This window comes from Capra hircus, chromosome 23 (genome assembly GCF_001704415.2).
Source record: "Capra hircus breed San Clemente chromosome 23, ASM170441v1, whole genome shotgun sequence".
Lineage (NCBI taxonomy): Eukaryota > Metazoa > Chordata > Mammalia > Artiodactyla > Bovidae > Capra > Capra hircus.
In genome coordinates this window covers 41,173,742-41,189,280 of record NC_030830.1, presented here as the reverse complement: position 1 = coordinate 41,189,280, position 15,539 = coordinate 41,173,742, and the positions used below count along the sequence as shown (strand labels likewise).

The 15,539-nt window shown below is 44.2% G+C and overlaps 1 pseudogene across 1 annotated transcript; it reads left to right on the top strand.

Annotated features, from left to right (window-relative positions):
* Positions 8,936 to 10,551, top strand: LOC102168498 (annotated as a pseudogene). The gene has a single exon (XR_001917061.1). The product of XR_001917061.1 is annotated as a hsc70-interacting protein pseudogene (transcript).

The following is a 15,539-nucleotide window of genomic DNA, read 5'->3' as shown; positions in this document are numbered from 1 at the left end:
GCCTAAGGACACTTGGATTTGGGACATACAAAGGATTAATTTCCAGATTCTCAGTTTTCCCAAAATTTGTTTTCCTGAATAAATGCTTGCACTAGAGCTTCTCCTTCCTTTTCTCTTTTACAATAGACTTTCTCCCTCTCTTATTTAAAAAGGAAAAAAAGAAAAAAAGGTATAGTTCTTAACCATGAAATCTAGGGATAACTTTACCTTGTTTTACCTTGGTTGTTTTTTGTTTGTTTGTTTTGGGCCACGCCCTGAATCTTGCAGGGATCTTAGTTTCCCAACCAGGGATGGAACTGGCCCCCAGCGCCAGCAATGAAAGCACCAAGTCCTAACTGATGGACCATCAGGGATTTCCCTTACCTTGTCTTAAATAGAAATGTAACAATATTGTAATGTAATTATCCTCTAATTAAAAAAGACATGTAGCCTATTTCTTTTAAGGCACCATAAACACCATCTCGTCTATCTCATTTCAAATGTACTTTTAAGTTATGAAAATGTGTACAATCTTTATGCTATTTTATCACTTCTGCTCTCATAATAATTGTAATGATAACCCAGAAGAAATATTTCTAAAAACCTAGAGTTTTATGGTCACAAGAAAGAATAATATTTTTCATCTCAATTAAGATATATATGTGTAAGAAAGTGTGATAGGGGACTTCCCTGGTCATCCAGTGGTTAAGACTCTGTGCTTCCGTTGCAAGGGACTGGCCTTAGATCCCTGATAGAGGAACTCACATTCCCCCATGGGTGCAACCAAAGAAAAAAAATATTTTAAAGTGTGATAAACTGGTCAATGAAAGACTTTTAAGTATAAAAGCATAAAATTGTGGGGAAATCAAATGGTAATAGGAGTTCTAGGAGAATAGAGAATGATGGATTAAGAAAAGGAAAGAGTCCCAATTATATTTTTTAATGAGGGCTAGTGGATATTGTCACTCTGATATTTCAATTCCCCTGGACACACAAAAGATTATTTTAAAAAGTGAATATTTTGTATATCCCAGGAATTACATCGTTCAAACAATGTTAACTTATGATGATAAAGTTTAGATGCTTACTTAGAAGTGCTTGAGAACAAACTTTCAAAATTATTTCCTGAAGTATAGGTGCAGAAATTTTAAGACAGTTGCTCTCAACTATCCAAGTGTCCCTCCAAAGCCCCCAGCAGTGCCATTCCCCTCCACCTTTTCTCCCCTCACCTCTGTGGCAGGGCAAGAGTACGGTTATAGGAAAGGTGGTCACAATTCCAGCTCCTCCTCCTTCTCAGGCGTTCTCAGGAGCCAGTCCTCAAACTTCGCCCAAGGAAGCAGCCATAGCAGCTTACAAACAGCCTCCAGCATCAGTAGTGTCACGATGAGGACCAGGAAGATAAAGAAGGCTTTGTCCATGGCCCGCCGCAGGGGACCCCTGGGAGGAGTGGGATGTCGGGCAAATGCCAGGAACACATCCTCCGCGTCCACATCGCCCTCCTCCTCGGCCATTCTAACCCACAGTCTGACCGATGGCTAGAGCGAGGAGGCTGGGATGGAAGCCCTTAGTCAGCCTTGCCAGGATTAAGGGGAGTGATGTCGGCAAGTCCTGCACCTGCCCAGCTTGACCCTAATTCCCCCAACCAAGAGGAAAAAAGGAGAGGAGGGCCTCTGAGTCTTTGAACGATCAATACAATGTGAATGATCTGGAATAAATAATTCCTAAACTCTGTCCAGCTTTTGGGCTTCCCAGATGGTTTAGTGATAAAAGAATCCGCCTGCCAATGCAGGAGACACCGGTTGGATCCCTGGGTCCGATCCCCTGGAGGAGGAAATGGCAACCCACTCCAGTATTCTTGCCTGGAGCCGGAACAGAGGAGGCTGCCTATAATCCATAGAGTTGCAAAGAGTCAGACACCACTGAGCCACTGAGGACGCACACACCCACGTCCAGCTTTTTAACTTGTGTTTCAGAAACTGAAGTCCCAACAGAGACATGCCAGCTGCAGCTGCCCAAGTCATTCTAGGTCTCTAAGATTAAGGTGCAAGGCATTGGGCCCCTACAGCCCAGGACCTAGTACCTACTGTGAGCCGGGGTCACTCAAGCACTTCAACACTGCGGGGGGTTGGAGGGGTGCGGACGAACGATCTAACCTAGGCGCGGTTGGGCGGCAGTGCCGGGCGCCGGGGGCGGGGGTAGGGGGCGCGTGTGTGCGGGCGGCAGGGGCCGGACAGGGGGCCGCAGCAGCTGAGGAGGCTCCAGTCTGCGCAGGCGTAGTTTTTCTCCAGGTCCGGGGGCGCTGAGCTTGCTGCGCCGAAACGCGGCATGCTCTCTTTGTGACTTCCAGTACGATTATAACTAGACCGCCGGTGCGCAAGCGGAGGTTTATAAAAAGAGAAAGACCGTGGTTGGCCAGCGGAGCGAAGGTTAACGATAGGGACTTAACTACTGAGGCAATAATAAGGAAGGGTGAGCTGCGCTTGAGGGGCCCTGGTCTGAGAATTGCTGGTGGGAAATGTCAATGAGGACATTGGGACAAGGATTGAAGGCCTTTTCTTGGCTCTGTTCCCCAGGCACTGGCCTGAAGCTTCGTGAGGGAAATCAAAGTCCATATGGAGACCTGCCCAACCCCGCCCCCCATAAATTGTGGTAGGTGGGTGGATTGCGAGGGAACAGCCCAATAGGTAATTAGACCTCATATCTGGAGTCTCTAAGGCCTCTTAGCTAAACTCCACTTTGACCTCGATAAAAAGACATTCTTTTATTAGGAAGACCTTGTTTACCCCAAAATAGTACAACGGATGTCACAGTTTCGCTTAGAATCAACTCACATTATCTTTTGCTGCCGACACAGGAAACCACATTACCAGTCAAAAGAAAGAAAGAAAGAAACTAGATTGAAGTCTGAACTAATTATTTGTTTTTAAATCAGTCACAGCTTTATTTTTAAAATAATTTTATTTATGGCTCTTCTGGCTCTTTGTGCGCATTTTTTCCTAGTTGGGGCAAGCGGGGGCAGCTCTCTAGTCGCCTATGCATGGACTTCTCATTGCAGTGGCTTCTCTTCTTGCCGAGCGAGTTCCGTAGGTGCGCACAGGCTTCAGCAGTTGTAGCACTTGAGCCCAGTAGTTGCTGCTCCCTCAGCTCTAGAGCACAGGCTCAGTAGTTGTGGCACGTGGCCTTAATTGCTCCCCAACATGTGGGATGTTTTCCCCATTGGGGATTGAACCCAGAACCTGTCCCCTGCATTGGTGGTCGGATTCTTTACCACTGAGCCACCAGGGAAATCCCATACTAATCGTTTATGAGTTGTGTTAATTAAACAAGGAGAACTTGAGACTGAGGTGACTCTGACGCCCTGGCGGTCTACTTAAGCCAAAATCTAAACCTATAAATGACTCAAGATCAGATAGTCAAGAAGCTAGAGGAGGGACTTCCCCAGAGTGGTTAAGAATCTGCACTTTCCACTGCAGGTCCCACCGAGGTGGGTGAGCTAAGGTCCCAAATGCTGCATGGGCAGGCCCAAACCTGCTCCCCCAACTCGCCAAAAAAAAGAAACACTGGTAGACAGTCACACAGCCGACTGGGCTAAGCTATAGCCAGTCAAATAATTTCCTTTCTTTACTTCCACATTTTCTCCATTAAAGCCTTTCCTCTGGGTCAGGTCTGAGGATGTTCAAACTACCCATGCAGTTGTGCTCCTTTCACATGCTAGCAAGGTAATACTCAAAATCCTTCAAGCCAGGCTGAACCTACCTCAAGCCGGTACATGAACCATGTACTTCCAGATATGCACGCTGGATTTAGAAAAGGTGAAGGAACCAGACATCAAATTGCCAACATCCTTTGGATCATAGAAAAAGCAAGAGGATTCCAGAAAAACATCTACTTCTGCTTCATTGATTACACTAAAGCTTTTGGCTGTGGGTCACAACAAACTGTGGAAAAGACTTCAAGAGATGGGAATACCAGAACACCTTACCTGCTTCCTGAGAAACCTGTATGCAGGGCAAGAAGCAATAGATAGAACCAGACATGGAAAAACAATTCAGTTCAGTTGCTCAGTCGTGTCTGACTCTGCGACCCCGTGGACAGCAGCATGCCACGCTTCCCTGTCCATCACCAACTCCTGGAGCTTGCTCAAATTCATGTCCATCCAGCCATCAGTATTGGAGTCAGTGATGCCATCCAGCCATCTCATCCCCTATCATCCCTTTCTCCTCCTGCCTTCAATCTTTCCCAGCATCAGGGTCTTTTCCAATAAGTCAGTTCTTCGAATCAGATGGCCAAAGTATTGGAGCTTCAGCTTCAGCATCAGTCCTTCCAATGAATATTCAGGACTGTTTTCTTTTAGGATTGACTGGTTGGATTTGTTGCAGTCCAAGGAACTCTCAAGAGTCTTCTCCAACACCACAGTTTGAAAGCATGAGTTCTTCTGTGCTCAGCTTTCTTTATGGTCCAACTCTCACATCCATACATGACCACTGGAAAAACCATATCTTTGACTAGACAGACCTTTGTTGGCAAAGAAATGTCTCTCTTTTTAATATGCTGTCTAGGTTTGTCATGGGCTTCCCTGATAGCTCAGTTGGTAAAAAAAATCTGCCTGCAATGCAGGAGACCTGGCTTCAATTCCTGGGTTAGGAAGATCTGCTGGAGAAGGGATAGGCTACACACTCAAGTATCCTTGGGGTTCCCTTGTGGCTCAGCTGGTAAAGAATCCGCCTGCAGTGTGGGAGACCTGTGTTCGATCCCTGGGTTGGGACGATCCCCTGGAGAAGGGAAAGGCTACCCACTCCAGTATTCTGGCCTGGAGAATTCCATGGAATGTATAGTCCATGGGGTCGCAAAGAGTCGGATACAACTGAGCAATTTTCACTTCATTTCACGAGGCTTTTCCTAGCTTTTCTTCCAAGGAGCAAGCAAGCGTCTTTTACTTTCATGGCTGCAGTCACCATCTGCAATGATTTTGGAGTCCCCCCAAATAAAGTTCTTCACTGTTTCCATTGTTTCCCCATCTATTTGCCATCAAGTGACGGGACCAGATGCCATGATCTTTGTTTTCTGAATGTTGAGTTTTAAGCCAGCTTTTTCACTCTCCTCTTTCACTTTCATCAAGAGGCTCTTTAATTCCTCTTCGATTTCTGCCATAAGGGTGGTGTCATCTGCATATTTGAGGTTATTGATATTTCTCCTTGCAATCTTGATTCCAACTTATGTTTCATATAGCTCGGCATTTGCATGATGTACTCTGAATATAAGTTAAATAAACAGGGTGACGATATACAGCCTTGTCTGACTCCTTCCAATTTGGAACCAGTTTGTTGTTCCATGTTCGGTTCTAACTATTGCTTCTTGACCTGCATACAGATGTCTCAGGAGGCAGGTAAGGTGGTCTGGTATTCCCATCTCTTGAGGAACTTTCCACAGTTTGTTGTGAGCCACACAGTCAAAAGCTTTAATGTATTCAATGAAGCAGAAGTAGATATTTTTCTGGAATCCTCTTGCTTTTCCTGTGATCCAATGGATGTTGGCAATTTGATCTCTGGTTCCCCTGCCTTTTCTAAATCCAGCTTGATCATCTGGAATTTCTTGGTTCACGTACTCTTGAAGCCTTGCTTGGACAATTTTGAGCATTGCTTTGCTAGCATGTGAGATGAGTGCAATTGTGTGGTAGTTTGGACATTCTTTGACATTGCCTTTCTTTGGGATTGGGATGAAAACAGACCTTTTCCAGTCCAGGAGCCACTGCTGAGTTTTCCAAATTTATCGGCATATGGAGTGTAGCATTTTCACAGCATCATCTTTCAGGATTTGAAATAGCTCAACTGGAATTCCATCATCTCCACTAGCTTTGTTCCTAGTGATGCTTCCTAAGCCCCGCTTGACTTCGCATTCCAGGATGTCTGGCTCTAAGTGAGTGATCACAATATTGTGGTTATCTGGGTCATTGAGACCTTTTTTGTATAGTTCTTCTGTGTATTCTTGTCACCTTTTCTTAATATCTTCTGCTTCTGTTAGGTCCATACCGTTTCTGTCCTTTGTTGTGCCCATCTTTGCATAAATGTTCCCTTGGTGTCTTTAATTTTGTTGAAGAGATCTCTAGCGTTTCCCATTCTATTGTTTTCCTCTGTTTCTTTGCATTGATCATTTAGGAAGGCTTTCTTATCTCTCCTTGCTATTCTTTGGAACTCTGCATTCAGATGGATATATCTTTCCTTTTCTCCATTGCCTTTTGCTTCTCTTCTCTTTTCAGCTATTTGTAAGCCTTTTTTGGACTTTTTGCATTTTGCTTTTTTGCATTTATTTTTCTTGGGGATAGTCTTGGTCACCGCCTCCTGTACAGTGTTACAAACCTTCGTCCATAGTTCTTCAGGCATTTTATCAGATGTAATCCCTTGAATCTATTTGTCACATTCACTGTGCAATCATAAGGGATTTGATTTATGTCATACTTGAATGGTCTAGTGCTTTTCCCTGCTGCTGCTGCTGCTGCTGCTGCGTCACTTCAGTCGTGTCCGACTCTGTGTGACCCCATGGACGGCAGCCCACCAGGCTCCCCTGTCCCTGGGATTCTCCAGGCAAGAACACTGAAGTGGGTTGCCATTTCCTTCTCCAATGCATGAAAGTGAAAAGTGAAAGTGAAGTCGCTCAGTCCTTTCCAACTCCTCCCAACCCCATGGACTGCAGCCTACCAGGCTCCTCCATCCATGGGATTTTCCAGGCAAGAGTACTGGAGTGGGTTGCCATTGCCTTCTCCTAGTGGTTTTCCAACTTCCTTCAATTTAAGTCTGAATTTTGCAATCAGGAGTTCGTGATCTGAGCCACAGTCAGCTCCCAGTCTTGTTTTTGCTGACTGTATAGAGCTTCTCCATCTTCGGCTGCAGAGAACATAATCAATCTGATTTCATTATTGATCATCTAGTGACCTCCATGTGTAGAGTCTTCTCTTGTGTTGTTGGAAGAGGGTGTTTGCTATGATCAGTGTGTTCTCTTGGCAAAGCTCTGTTATCCTTTGCCCTGCTTCATTTTGTACTCCAAGGCCAAATTTGCCTGTTACTCCAGGTATCTCTTGACTTCCTACTTTTGCATCCCAGTCCCCTGTAATGAAAAGGACATCTCTTTTGGGCGTTAGTTCTAGACGGTCTGGTGGGTCATCATAGAACCATTCAACTTTAGCTTCTTTGGCATTACTGGTCAGAGAATAGATTTGGATTACTGTGATATTGAATGGTTTGCTTTGGTAATGAACAGAGATCATTCTGTCATTTTTGAGATTGTACCCAAGTACTGCATTTCAGACTCTTTTGTTGACTATGAGGGCTACTCCATATTTTCGAAGGGATTCTTGCCCGCAGTAGTAAATATAATGGTCACCTGAATTAAATTCACCCATTCCGGTCCATTTTAGTTCACTGATTCCTAAAATGTAAATGTTCACTCTTGCCATCTCCTGTTTGACCACTTCCCATTTACCTTGCTTCATGGACCTAACACTCCAGGTTGTTCTTTACAGCATCGGACTTTACTTCCATCACCAGTCACATCCACAACTGGGCGTTATTTCCCTTTGGCTCTGTCTCTTCATTCTTTCTGGAGTTATTTCTCCACTCTTCTCCAGTAGCATATTGGGCACCTACCGACCTGGGAAGTTCATATTTCAGTGTTATATCTTTTTGCCTTTTCATAGTGTTCACGGACTGATTCAAAATTGGGAAACGAGTAAGACAAGGCTATATATTGTCATGCTGCTTATTTAACTTCTGTGCAGAGTACATCATGTGTAATGTGGGCTGAATCACAAGCTAGAATCCGGATTGCCAGGATAAATATCAACAGACTCAGATATGCAGATGATACCACCCTGATGGCAGAAAGCAAAGAGGAACTAAAGAGCCTCTTGATCAAGGTGAAAGAGGAGAGTGAAAAAGCTAGTTTAAAACTCAAAATGAAAAAAACTAAGATCATGGCATCTGGTCCCATCACTTGATGGCAAATAGATGGGGAAAAAATGGAAACAGTGGCAGATTTTATTTTCTTAGGCTCCAAAATCACTGCAGACAGTGACTGCAGTCATGAAATTAAAAGACACTTGCTCCTTGGAAAAGGAGCTATGACAAACGTAGATAGCATTTTAAAAAGCAGAGACAACACTTTGCTGAAAAAGGTTCGTCTAGTCAAAGCTATGTTTTTTTCAATAGTTGTGTATGGATGTGAGAGTTAGACCATAAAGAAAACTGAGCGCTGAAGAATAGATGCTTTCGAACTGTAGTGCTGGAGAAGACTTTTGAGAGTCCCTTGAACAGCAAGGAGACCTAACAATTCCCTGAATATTCATTGAAAGAACTGATGCTGAAGCTGAAGCTCCAGTATTTTGGCCACCCGATGCGAAGAGCCGACTCATTGGGAAAGACCCTGACGCTGGGAAAGATTGAGGGCAGGAGAAGGGGGCAACAGAAGATGAAATGATTGGATGGTATCACCAACTCAATGGACACGAGTTTGAGCAAACTCTGGGAGATAGTGAAGGACAGAGGAAGCCTGGTGTGCTGCAGTCCATGAGGTTGAAAAGAGTTGGACACAACTTAGTGACTTAACAACAATAGCAACAGGTCTGAAGAGTGTTCATAACCACTTCTGGTTTGATGCAGTACCATTCCATGCATTTTTGCTCAAATAAACTTAAAAATGTTAACATGCTTCAGTTTAACAGTAACAGTTGTGTGAGCAGAACCTTGGACAAGTCACCTGATGTCATGAAGGACAAATGAAATGAGATTTTCTTTTGGGTAAATCATGAAATGCTGTGTAAATATAATGTATCAACTTCTGATACCCTCACTGTGTCTCAGATAAGTTTGCAATAATGCCACCCAAACACCTTCATCATCTCCTTATAGTTCCTTCCTCATGGTAAGTTCAAAACCAGGATCTTCCCCTTTAGGCCATCACGCTGAAGTAGCGCCCGGCCTGGAATTGGGCCGCCGCCTTCGCCGCGCCTGCCGCCTCCCGCCACCACTAGACTATGGACCCCCGCAAAGTGAGTGAGCTTGGAGCCTTCGTGAAAATGTGTAAGCAGGACCCCAGCGTTCTGCACACAGAAGAAATGTGCTTCCTGAGGGAGTGGGTGGAGAGCATGGGGGGTAAAATACCACCTGCCGCTCATAAAACTAAATTGGAAGAAAATACCAAGGAAGAAAAAACAGATAGTAAGAAGGCGGAGGAAAACATAAAGACAGACGAACCATCAAGTGAGGAAAGTGATCTAGAAATTGACAGTGAAGGTGTGATTGAACCAGACACTGATGCACCTCAAGAAATGCGAGATGAAAATGTAGAGATAACTGAGGAGATGATGGATCAGGCAAATGATAAAAAAGTGGCTGCCATTGCTGCCCTAAATGATGGTGAACTCCAGAAAGCCATTGACTTGTTCACAGATGCCATCAAGCTAAAGCCTCGTTTGGCTATTCTGTATGCCAAGAGAGCCAGTGTCTTCATCAGATTACAGAAGCCAAATGCTGCCATCCGAGACTGTGACAGATCTATTGAAATAAATCCTGATTCGGCTCAGCCACACAAGCGGTAAGGGAAAGCACACAGACTTCTGGGCCATTGGGAAGCAGCTGCCCATGATCTTGCCCTTGCCTGGAAGCTGGATTATGATGAAGATGCTAGTGCAATGCTGAAGGAAGTTCAACCAAGGGCCCAGAAAATTGCTGAACATCGGAGGAAGTATGAGCGAAAACGTGAAGAGCGTGAGATCAAAGAAAGAATAGAAAGGGTTAAGAAGGCTCGGGAAGAACATGAGAGAGCCCAGAGGGAGGAAGAAGCCAGAAGACAATCAGGATCTCAGTATGGCTCTTTTCCAGGAGGCTTTCCTGGGGGAATGCCTGGTAATTTTCCTGGAGGTAATTTTCCTGGAGGAATGGGAGGGGGAATGCCTGGAATGCCGGGAATGCCTGGCCTCGGTGAAATTCTTAGTGATCCAGAGGTCCTTGCAGCCATGCAGGATCCAGAAGTTATGGTGGCCTTCCAGGATGTGGCCCAGAACCCGGCAAATATGTCAAAATATCAGAGACCCAAAGGTTATGAATCTCATCAGTAAATTGTCAGCCAAATTTGGAGGTCAAGCATAATGCCCTTCTGACATAAAGCCCTGCTGGAGGAAAAGCAACTTAGATCACCTAATGGATGTTGCAATAATACAAACCAGTGTACCTCCGACCTTCTCATGAAGAAAGCTGGGGTACTTTGAAGATAATCCCTACCCCTTTGCCCCAAATGCAGCTGAAAACATTTTACAGCGGTTTGCCATTAGGGTATTCATTCAGATAATGTTTTCTTACTAGAAATTTAAAACTTTAAGCAATTTTTAAACCTTAGAAATATTTTAAAAGGTGTATTAACCCCTACATTTTTCTTTACTAATGATTTTGGGTTTTTCCTTTGAATTAATTAGGCAAGTAAGATACATCAGTGTGGCAGATTTATTGTTCCAAGTTTGAGTGAAATAAAGATTTGTTAGTGGGAGACAAATACAACATTTAAATAGATAAAGTTTGAATTGGACATACGGTTTAAAAAAAACTAGGATCTTGTGTAATACATAAACCTAGCACTTGGTTGAATTTAAAATCTTTTGGAAGCAATTTAAAACTTACAGAAAACATTTAAGAACAGTACTGGGGACTCTGGTGTCCTTTCCCCCCAGTTCCCCATTTGTCAACATTTGGACATGGACCAGGTCCGTGGATAGTACTGGGGACTCTGGTGTCCTTTCCCCCCAGTTCCCCATTTGTCAACATTTGGACATGGACCAGGCTCTGTTTGCTTATTTCTCTCAACACCAATGTAACTGTCTGTTATGAGCTGACTTGTGTTTCTCCAAAATTCAAATATTGAAACCGTAACTCCCAGTACCTCCAAATATGATCTTATTTGGACATAGGGTTGTTGCAGATGTAATTGGTTAAGTTAAATTGAAATCATACTACAGTAAGTGGACCCTTAATTCAATATGACTGATGTTCTTATAAAGGGAAATTTAGTCACAGACCTGCATATCATGAGAATATCATATGAACATGAAGGCAGAGATAGGGTTTCTGTTTGCACGAGTCAAGGAATGCCAAAGAGTGCCAACAAACCATGAGAAGTCACCGGAGAGGCGTGGTATAGACTCTTCTGTCATAGCCCTCAGAGAGAACCAACCCTACTGACACTTAGTTTTCTGACTTCTAGCCTTCAGAATTGCAAGATGATCAATTTCTGCTGTTTAAGCCACCCTGTTTGCAGTACTTTGTTGTGGCAGCCCTAGGAAAGTAACGAGTTTCCAGTTCATAGGTACAATTCAGATTTTATCAGCTGTCCCATTAATGTCTCTGTCTTTTCTGTTCTAGGATCACATATCGCATGTGGTTGTCACATACCTGCAGTCTCCTTCAATGTGAGCAGTTCAGTTCAGTCAGTTCAATCACTCAGTCGTGTCCGACTCTTTGCGATCCCATGAACCACAGCACACCAGGCCTCCCTGTCCTTCACCAACTCCCGGAGTCCACCCAAACCCATGTCCATTGAGTCGGTGATGTCATCCAACCATCTCATCCTCTGTCGTCCCCTTCTCCTCCCGCCCTCAGTCGTCCCCAGCATCAGGGTCTTCTCAAATGAGTCAGCTCTTCACATCAGGTGGCCAAAGTATTGGAGTTTCACCTTCAACATCAGTCTTTCCAATGAACACCCAGGACTGATCTCCTTTAGGATGGACTGGTTGGATCTCCTTGCAGTCCAAGGGACTCTCAAGTCTTCTCCAACACCACAGTTCAAAAGCATCAATTCTTCGGCACTCAGCTTTCTTTATAGTCCAACTCTCACATCCATACATGACTACTGGAAAAACCATACCCTTGACTAGATGGACCTTTGTTGGCAAAGTAATGTCTCTGCATTTGAATATGCTATCTAGGTTGGTCACAACTTTCCTTCCAAGGAGTAAGTGTCTTTTAATTTCACAGGTGCAGTCACCATCTGCAGTGATTTTGGAACCCCCCAAAATAAAGGCAGCCACTGTTTCCATTGTTTCCCCATCTACTTGCCATGAGGTGATGGGACCAGATGCCATGATCTTCGTTTTCTGAATGTTGAGCTTTAAGCCAACTTTTTCACTCTCCTCTTTCACTTTCATCAAGAGGCTCTTTAGTTCTTCTTCACCTTCTGCCATAAGGGTGTGGGTATCTGCACATCTGAGCTTATTGATATTTCTCCCAGCAATCTTGATTCCGGCTTGAGCTTCCTCCAGCCCAGAGTTTCTCATGATGTACTCTGCATAGAAGTTAAATAAGCAGGGTGACAATATACAGCCTTGACGTACTCCTTTTCCTATTTGGAATCAGTCTGTTGTTCCATGTCCAGTTCCAACTGTTGCTTCCTGACCTGCATACAGATTTCTCAAGAGGCGGGTCAGGTGGTCTGGTATTCCCATCTCTTTCAGAATTTTCCACAGTACTTGTGAGCAGTACTTCTGTATTTCTCCATCTTCCATGAATCACTTTTAAAGAGTACAAGATTTTCATTTCTGTAAGATGTCTCTTATAGAGACAAACCTCAGTGCATGTAAGGGAAAGAGTAATAATGTGCCCCTCTCCTTGCCTCATATCAGAAGTTACAGGAAATGAAACCATCTCACTCTTGATGCTGCCAAACCAGTCTGGCAGTTTTCTCCACCATAAAGCCACGACTGTCCCTTTGTAATTCCTAAGTATCTGGCACTTCATCAGATCTCCCCCTTTCTGCTGTGTCATCATTCACTGATGGCTCTCATCAGAATAAGCATGACGATGTTTGTTAACTGGTGATTTTTTTTATTCCATCATTTTTTCTTCAGTTTTCAGTCAACAGTCTACTATAAAGAGGAATTTCTTTCTTCTTGCTTTATTTATTTCATACTGTCACGCGAGTGTATGTTCCTCGATTCTTTGTCTCGTCACAACAAAGATTTGGAGTGACGGACATTAAAGCCCCCTCGGCGAGTCACAGCTCTCAGGTCTTGGATAGACCGTGTTATAGCTCTCAGGTCTCTAATGGACCGTGTTATAGCTCTTAGGCAAATCAGTGTTACGGCTCAGTGTTGCAGCTCTATTTTATTTAGAAGATAGCAGGAAAATCCATCTTTGAGGCATGAGGGCACGTCGATCTAAAGACACGAGGAGAAGAGCGCCCCAGGGCGTGGGAGAGAGAGAGAGAGCTGGCTCTGGCTCCTCTATATGTTTATCTCTCCCTGGGCCTGTCCTATGTAAACTGGGCCAGCCAGGAGTGTTGTTTGTTTTATCTGAGGTCCTCACTCCGGTCCTCGGACCTTCTTTTGTTTCATTTTCGCGGGCTTTTCCCTTCCTTGTCTGTGGCCACCGCCATTTTGGACTCCTTGTCCCTGTTTTACCTACCTAACAATATGAACTCATGGATTCCTATTTTATTCAATGAATTGTAATCCATTATTACCATATGTATTTATATTGTCTGGGCCCATGCATTTCTATTTTGTTTCATTAACTGTAATCAGTTACTATTATCATTAATTTCATGCACAAGTTATCCCAAATTTGGGCATCTCCAGGTTCCAAGATTCATGCCCATCAGCCCCTACCACTCCCACAGGAGAGAATGGGAAGCCCATGGGCCTGCTGGTGCCAGTGAAGTTCACAGGCATCTGAGCTGCTACAGTAGCAGTGCCCCATGGGTTCCTAGCTGGTGCAGGGAGAGAGAAGCGGGAAGCAATTCCCTGACAGTGGTTTGGACCCCTCTACTTGTCATCAGGCACCACTGAGGAGCTCCTGTGCAAGCTGGGCAAGCAGTGAGACATCCTGGTGCTGATGAGGGTGAAGATGAAGAATGTGAAGGGCAGCATCCTCACCTGTATCTCAAGAGCTCGATGGGAAGGATCACCTGCTGACTGTTGGCTGTGTGTGTGTGCTCAGTCACGTCCGACTCTTTGTGACCCTTTGGACTGTAACCTGCCAGGCTCCTCTGTCTATGGGATTTTTCAGGCAAGAGTATTGGAGCAGGTTGCCTTTTCCTACTCCAGGGGTCTTCCTGACCCCGGGATTGAACCCACGTCTCCTGTGTCTCTCCCATTGCAGGTAGATTCTTTTTTTTTTTTTTTTGCAAATATGCAAAATACAATTGTTTGCATATAAAATATGCAGATACAATTGTTTCTTTTTTTTTTTTAATTTTAAAATCTTTAATTCTTACATGCATTCCCAAACATGAACCCCCCTCCCACCTCCCAGTAGATTCTTTACTACTGAGCCATCGTGGAAGTCTTGCTGCCCTTGGCTATCATCTGCAAAAAGTGACAGAATGTGAACAAGTTCCCTTTTGGCCTTCGGGACTCCCAGACCCCTGCCGGCTTAGAAGAGACCTTGGACCACTGCTGTTGAACTCCCTGTATCTCTGGGGCACTGTTTGACAGCGCTGAGGCTTAGGGCAGTTGGACTCTTTTGCTGGTGACTTGGCACCCTCTCTTGTTGCCTTCTGAAGCAAGGTCCTGAAGTCTGGGACCTCAGACTCTGCACTGGTGACACCAGCAATTGTGACTTTATCTACCTTTCCCCACTTTCATCCCCACCCCACCCCTCAAGTTTATACTGCATGTTCTGGAAAAGCAGAAGCTTCAGAACTGCTTAACTTGAAACTAATCCCCTGCAGATACAGACAGGATGCCCGCGACTAGAGATTTGGGCAGACAACACTTTGAGTTCGGCCAGCAATCAGAGACAACTCTTTTGTGTGTAGTGATCAGAGATCCAAGTAACATAAGTTCTACTTTTTGTGCCTCCTCCGCCATCCCGCCCCCACCCGAAGCAGTTTCTTGGGCAACTGGCAGATCTCTGCTTCTTCCTCCTAAGACCTCCCTCTCAGACGGCCATTTTTAGGGGGATCTTGGTGATTTGTTGACGAGGATCCAGCTTGCCAGAGACTTAGGTATATGCTGTTATGTTTGCTACAGATTCTAATTTCTGTACAGTTAGTCAGATTAAAGTTCTCAGTGTGTGCGTTTGGCAAAATGAATTAAACAGAAAGTAAGTTTTAAAGAAATTATCCCAATTTGGCAAATGGGAAAGTCCTTCTGTGTCCTGCAATATCCTCAATATTATTTGATCATTTCCTTACTTTCTTTTTTCTTAAATTTTAATTATGTTTTTAAACCCCAAAACATTTGTATTGAGTTATAGCCAATTAACAATGTTGTGATAGTTTCAGGTGAACAGCAAAGGGACTCAGCAATACACATACATATATCCATTCTCCCCCAAACCCCTCTCCCATCCAGGCTGGCACATAACATTGAGCAGAGTTCCATGTGCTATACAATAGGTCTTGGTTGGTTATCCATTTTAAATGTAGCAGTGTATACCTGACTTTCCCAAAGTCCCAACTATCCCTTTCCCCCTGGAAACCATAAGTTTGTTTTCTAAGTCTGTGATTCTCTTTCTGCTTTGTAAATAAGTTCATTTATGTTACTTCTTTTTAGATTCCACATGTAACGGATGTCATGTATT